This window comes from Trachypithecus francoisi, unplaced genomic scaffold (genome assembly GCF_009764315.1).
Source record: "Trachypithecus francoisi isolate TF-2019V2 unplaced genomic scaffold, Tfra_2.0 Contig00110, whole genome shotgun sequence".
NCBI lineage: Eukaryota > Metazoa > Chordata > Mammalia > Primates > Cercopithecidae > Trachypithecus > Trachypithecus francoisi.
Window position 1 is genome coordinate 154886 of NW_022680476.1, and position 6007 is coordinate 160892.

Below are 6007 nucleotides of genomic sequence, written 5' to 3' on the forward strand. Positions count from 1 at the left end.
GCGGGGACAAAGACCCGGAGCGGCGGCGACGCCGCCCTGTGGGAGGAAGAGGCGTGCGCCCGGGTCCCGCCCTGGGAGTCCAGGTCGCACCGGGTGAGGGTGCGGGGCCTGGGAAAAAACCCTCTTGAGGAGGGCAGTGGGGCGAGGGCGGCAGCGAGGACTGTGAGTGAGTGGATCTAGCTGGGGCCGCGCTCCGCCAGCGTCTCGCGTCGTGATCTTGGTCAAGCCCTTCCCCGGGCCCTCCCCCTGTGGGGAGAAGGAGGGGGTCAGTCAAGCTGACATCTGAGGCCCTCCCGGCCAGGCCTCGGGAAGCCCATCTGGCCTTTGGCTGCGGCCTAGGCAGGGCATCTCAGACCTTCTGGGTTCCTTAGAGAGCAGGTCAGGATTTACTTGGCTTTCTCTGAGCCCTTGGTTACAAACGTGAGACTTGAGAGGATTTAAAGGACTTGACTGTGTTCACAGAAGTGTGACAAAGGCCAGGACATTTTCTGGAGCTTTTAAGCAAATGCCATTGTAAGGGAAGCAAGACTTTACCTCTGCCCTCGTAGGGTCTTTGGCTGGGCTTGAGAATTAATTTGGTATAAGACAGATTAAGGGGAGAAAAACAGATTTAATACAAGTTTTACACAACGTGGAAACCCTCATAAGGAAATGAAGACCCTGAGAACTGGCAAAACCTAAATACTTCTTTTTTTTTTTTTTTTTTTTGAGATGGAGTCTCACTCTGTCGCCCAGGCTGGAGTGCAGTAGCCTGATCTTGGCTCACTACAACCTCCGCCTCCTGGGTTCAAGCAATTCTCCTGCCTCAGCCTCCTGGAGTAGCTGGGACTACAGTAGGCGCATGCCACAGCGCCCAGCTAATTTTGTTTGTATTTTTACTAGAGACGAGGTTTCACCATGTTGGCTGGGCTGGTCTCGAAATCTTGACCTCAGGTGATCCACCCACCTCAGCCTCCCAAAGTGCTGGAATTATAGGCGTGAGCCACCAGGCCTGGCCAATTTTTGTATTTCATGTAGAGATGGGGTTTTGCCATGTTGCCCAGGCTGGTTTTGAACTCCCAGGCTCAAGTGATCCACCCACCTTGGCCTCACACCCAAAGTGCTGGGATTATAGGACGTGAGCCATCATGTCCAGCCTCATCTCTTGTTTTTTAGAAAAAGAAGGAGGATCAAGAGTGCACTTCTTGCATCTGCTGTTTTTCAAGTGGCTTTAACTCAAATACTCAATATGCCAGAGCAGCATATGTTGTGGTGTCATGTACTGAACTCCTTCCCTATCCACCAAATGGAGTCACTGCTATCTTTTTGGGGTCCAGCCCATACAACTGTTATTTCTAAACTCAGGATAACTGAATCAGTAGGTATTATCTCCATATTATAGGCAAAGAGATGGGCTGAGAGAGGTTCAGTAACTTGCCCAGGGTCCCACAGCTAGGAATTAATAGAACGTGGACTGGACCCAGGCACTGGCTCAACATACCATTCCACAACTGAAAGTGGACTTTGAAGAGATCGGGAGGTTTTATATATATATATATAAAACATGCTAACATGCTGCTCATTTACATACCAGGTGTTCCAGGTAGAAAATCTGGAACCTCTACAAAGAGGACTGTGTTTTCAGTCCCGGGAGCCCTTCTTCTCATAGGGGAGAAATAGAGGCAACCAACCAGACTAGAAAATTCCTCTCAAAAATCCTTTTAGGCCAGGTGCAGTGGCTCACACCTGTAATCCCAGCACTTTGGGAAGCCGAAGCTGGCAGATCACCTGAGGTCAGGAGTTTGAGACAAGCCTGGTTAACATGGCAAAACCCCGTTTCTGCTAAAAATACAAAAAAAATTGGCCTGGCATGGTGACGCGCCTGTAGTCCTGGCTACTCAGGAGGCTGAGGCAGGAAAATCACTTGAACCTGAGAGGCGGAGGTTGCCATGAGCCAAGATTGTGCCATTGCACTCTACCCAGGGTGAAAACAGCGAAACTCCATCTCAAAAAAAAAAAAAAATCCTTTTAGATCATTATTACCATTGCCCATCTGAAGCTCTCTCTCTTGAGCAATGCTGTGAGGAGGGGAAGGGACACAATTTCCATGTTATAGATGAGAAACCTCGGGCTCAGAGAGGCCAAACGACTTGCCTGATGCCACCCAGCTGGGAAGTAGCAAAGCAAAGCTCTAACCTCGTTCTCTGATTCAAAATCCTGTGCTTTAGCTGCTCCCTGATGTTGAGTGTGGTCCCCAAGGAACAGAGTGTGTGTGTTTGCTGGAAGGGAGGATGGGCCGAGGGAGAAGAATGAAACGTTACTGATTACCTATCTAGTGCCCAGAATTGTACTGGATGTGCTGTATTTACTAAATTTGATTATTCCACAATAGCCTCCGCAGTCTGTAGAGTTTCATATTATTGTCCCATTTCACAGATAAAGAAATAGTTTCAGAGAAGGTGACTTGCCCAAGGTCACACAGCTGGTAATAGGTAGATTTAAATCTGGGCCCTGACTCTTCTTTTTTTTTTGAAACAGTCTTACTCTGTCGCCCAGGGGCATGATCTCAGCTCACTGCAACCTCTGCCTCCCAGGTTCAAGTGATTCTTCTGCCTCAGCCTCCTGAGTAGCTGGGACTAGAGGTGTAAGCCACCACACCCAGCTAATTTTTGTATTTTTAATACAGATGGGATTTCACCATGTTGGCCAGGCTGGTCTCGAACTCCTGACCTCAAGTGTTCTGCCTGCCTCTGCCTCCCAAAGTACTGGGATTACAGGCGTGAGCCACCATGCCCTAGCAGACTCTTCTCTTGATCACACAGTCTAGGACAGGGAAACGTGATTACCACTGTTTAAAGGGGGCTGACTCCTTGTCAATTGCAGTTGTATAAATAACATAACAGGAAAAGGCAGCAGGGGTGCCAGATACTCATTAAATGTTAGGTTATTTTTTTCATTTCTGATTCACACAATGAAGTTTATTTTAAAATTTGGAAACAAAACAGGAATAAATGCTACCAAGTGCTTCTTTGGGATGAGAGGTCATCTTGACCTGCTGCCCAAGTGCTCGTTTGCGATGAAGATGCACTTTGTGATTGAGATGACCTTGCATCACAAACAAGCACTTGGTAGCATTTATTGCAGAACAACTCAATCTGCAAGTTGTTCTTCTAAGACTTAGAATCGAGGTAGATCTTTTTGTTTGTTTTTTGTTTTGTTTTGTGTTTTTGAGACTGAGTCTCCCTCTATTGCCCAGGCTGGAGTGCAGTGGCGCGATCTCAGCTCACTGCAAGCTCTGCCTCCCCGATTCACGCCATTCTCCTGCCTCAGCCTCCTGAGTAGCTGGGACTACAGGCACCCGCCACCACGCCCGGCTATTTTTTTGTATTTTTAGTAGGGACGGGGTTTCACCATGTTAGCCAGGATGGTCTCGATCTCCTGACCTAGTGATCCGCCCGTCTCGGCCTCCCAAAGTGCTGGGATTAAAGGCTTGAGCCACCGCGCCCGGCCTCATATAACCTTCTCTATGAGCTCAATGAAGGCCTAGCTCCTGACCTTTTGCATATTTCAATAAGCTTCCCTCTTGAAAGATTTAGTTCAGGCTGGGTGCAGTGGCTCATGCCTATAATCCCAGTACCTTGGGAGGCTGAGGCAGGAGGATCGCTTGAGCTCAGGAGTTTGAGACCAGCCTGGGCAACATGGTGAGACGCCCATCTCTAAAAAAAAAATACAAAAAATAGCTGGGCATGGTGGCACACACCTGTAGTCCCAGCTACTTAGGAGGCTGAGGGGTGGAGGCTGTAGTGAGTTGAGATTGCACCACTGCACTCCAGCCTGGGCAACAGAGTGAGACTCTGTCTCAAAGAAAAGGGGGAAGGGATTTCATTCAAGGAAGATGCAAACAATATTTAAGGAACAAGATTTGAACAACCTTCAATTTGGGATCAGACAACTGCATCCTTACTCAGAAACTTGAACCTGAGACCAGACGGACTCCTAAGACCTAGACCCCATCAAAATTCCCTAGGTTTTTATGTCCTGTGTGTGTAAGAGCAGAGGTATTTGAACAACCCTGCACGTATCTAAAATACCACTCATTTGATCAATGGACAATTATTTCAGCCATCCATTTTGCTAATGAACAGACCTTCTGCTGCTGGAATGGCATCAAGACAGTTGAAGCCCTTATGGAAGGGTGTCTGAAGTGTGGGCTTCTGGGTAAAGTCCCAACTGCTTCTAGAATGGCCTCTCTCAGGGTGTGATCGTGGGTCTCCTGGGGTCTCTGGGATCTTTGCAGAAAGTCTGCAAGCACAACAATATCTCATAATAATACTGAGACATTATTTGCCTTTTTCATTCTCATTTTCTCACAAGTGTAGAGTGAAGATTTCCAGAAGTTATGTGGGTGTGTGATATTGCAACAGGTTGAATGAAGAAGCAAATGCGGGAATTCAGCAGTTTTCTATTTGTTTTTTGTTTTTCTTTTTTTGAGACAGAGTCTCACTCTGTGGCCCACGCTGGAGTACAGTGGCGCCATCTCTGCTCACTGCAAGCTCCGCCTCCCAGGTTCACGCCATTTTCCTGCCTCAGCCTCCCGAGTAGCTGGGACTATAGGCACCCACCACCACGTCCGGCTAATTTTTTTGTATTTTTAATACAGATGGGGTTTCACCATGTTTGCCAGGATGGTCTTGATCTCCTGACCTCATGATCTGCCCGCCTCGGCCTCCCAAGTGCTGGGATTACAGGCGTGAGCCACTGCGCCCAGCCTGAGCAGTTTTCTATTAAGCCAAGCTCTAAAGACATTTGCAAGCATGTAAAACAATGCCACTCTTCTCACTAAATATTTTTGTTTTCAAATATATGATTATTTTTCATAAAAATGTGTTAACTAAACCAACATATAATGGTTTTGTTTTTGCAGTGGGTAGGAAGAACCTGTCAGGCGATTATACTTGCCAAGCTTTCAGTATCCGAGAGGAAGGTGGGGGTGTCTGTGGGGTGAAAATAGCACCCCAAATGTCTTAGATCCTCATACTTTTTTTTTTTTGAGATGGAGTCTCACTCTGCCATGCAGGCTGGAGTGCAGTGATGTGATCTCGGCTCACTGCAACCTTGGCCTCTCAGGTTCAAGCGATTCTTGTGTCTCAGCCTCCTGAGTAGCTGGGACTACAGGCGCCCACCACCACTCCCAGCTAATTGTGTGTGTGTGTGTGTGTGTGTGTTTTGTTTTGTTTTGTTTTTGTAGAGATGGAGTTTCACCATGTTGGCCAAGCTGATCTTGAACTCCTTACCTCAGGTGATCACCCACCTCGGCCTCCCAAAGTGCTGGGATTACAGGCGTGAGCCACTGCGCCTGGCCAGATTCTTATACTTTTTAAGAACAGGTTGCTTTCATCATCATTGAGAAGAGCTCTTCATCACACTTAAGGTGGTTCTGCAAGACCTCTGGGAGAATCCCAGTGAGCTGGGGTTCCTGTGTCTGTAGAGGCCTGACATCATGGTTTACACAAAAGGAACAAAAACTACCTGGGAATCCCTTAACCCTTCCCAAGCTCCATCAACTCAGGTCACATTGATGTCATAATATGAACTGTCTTCCAGAGCTATCTTTGTGGCTCTCCCAGGCTACTATGAGTTCCTCAGAGGCAGGCCCTGAATGATTAGATGTTCATTTCCGTGTTTGGAGGATTGTTGGGAAGTTTGTGTAGGGAGGGTTCTGATTTAATCAATTTCCCTGCATCTTCTGATCTTCTGATTAGCCCAGGAGAATGGGAGCTTCAGCAGGTCTGTGTTAGGCCATTCTTGCGTTGCTATAAAGAAATATCTGAGATGGTAATTTATAAAGATAAGAGGTTTAATTGGTTCATGGTTCTGCAGGCTGTGCAGGAAACATGGCTTCTGGTGAGGCCTCAGGAAGCTTTTATTCACGGCAGAAGGTGAATAAAATAACACAGGTGGAAAGCAGGAGCAAGGGGGAGGTGCCATACACTTTTAAATGACCAGATCTCACTATAACTCACTATCA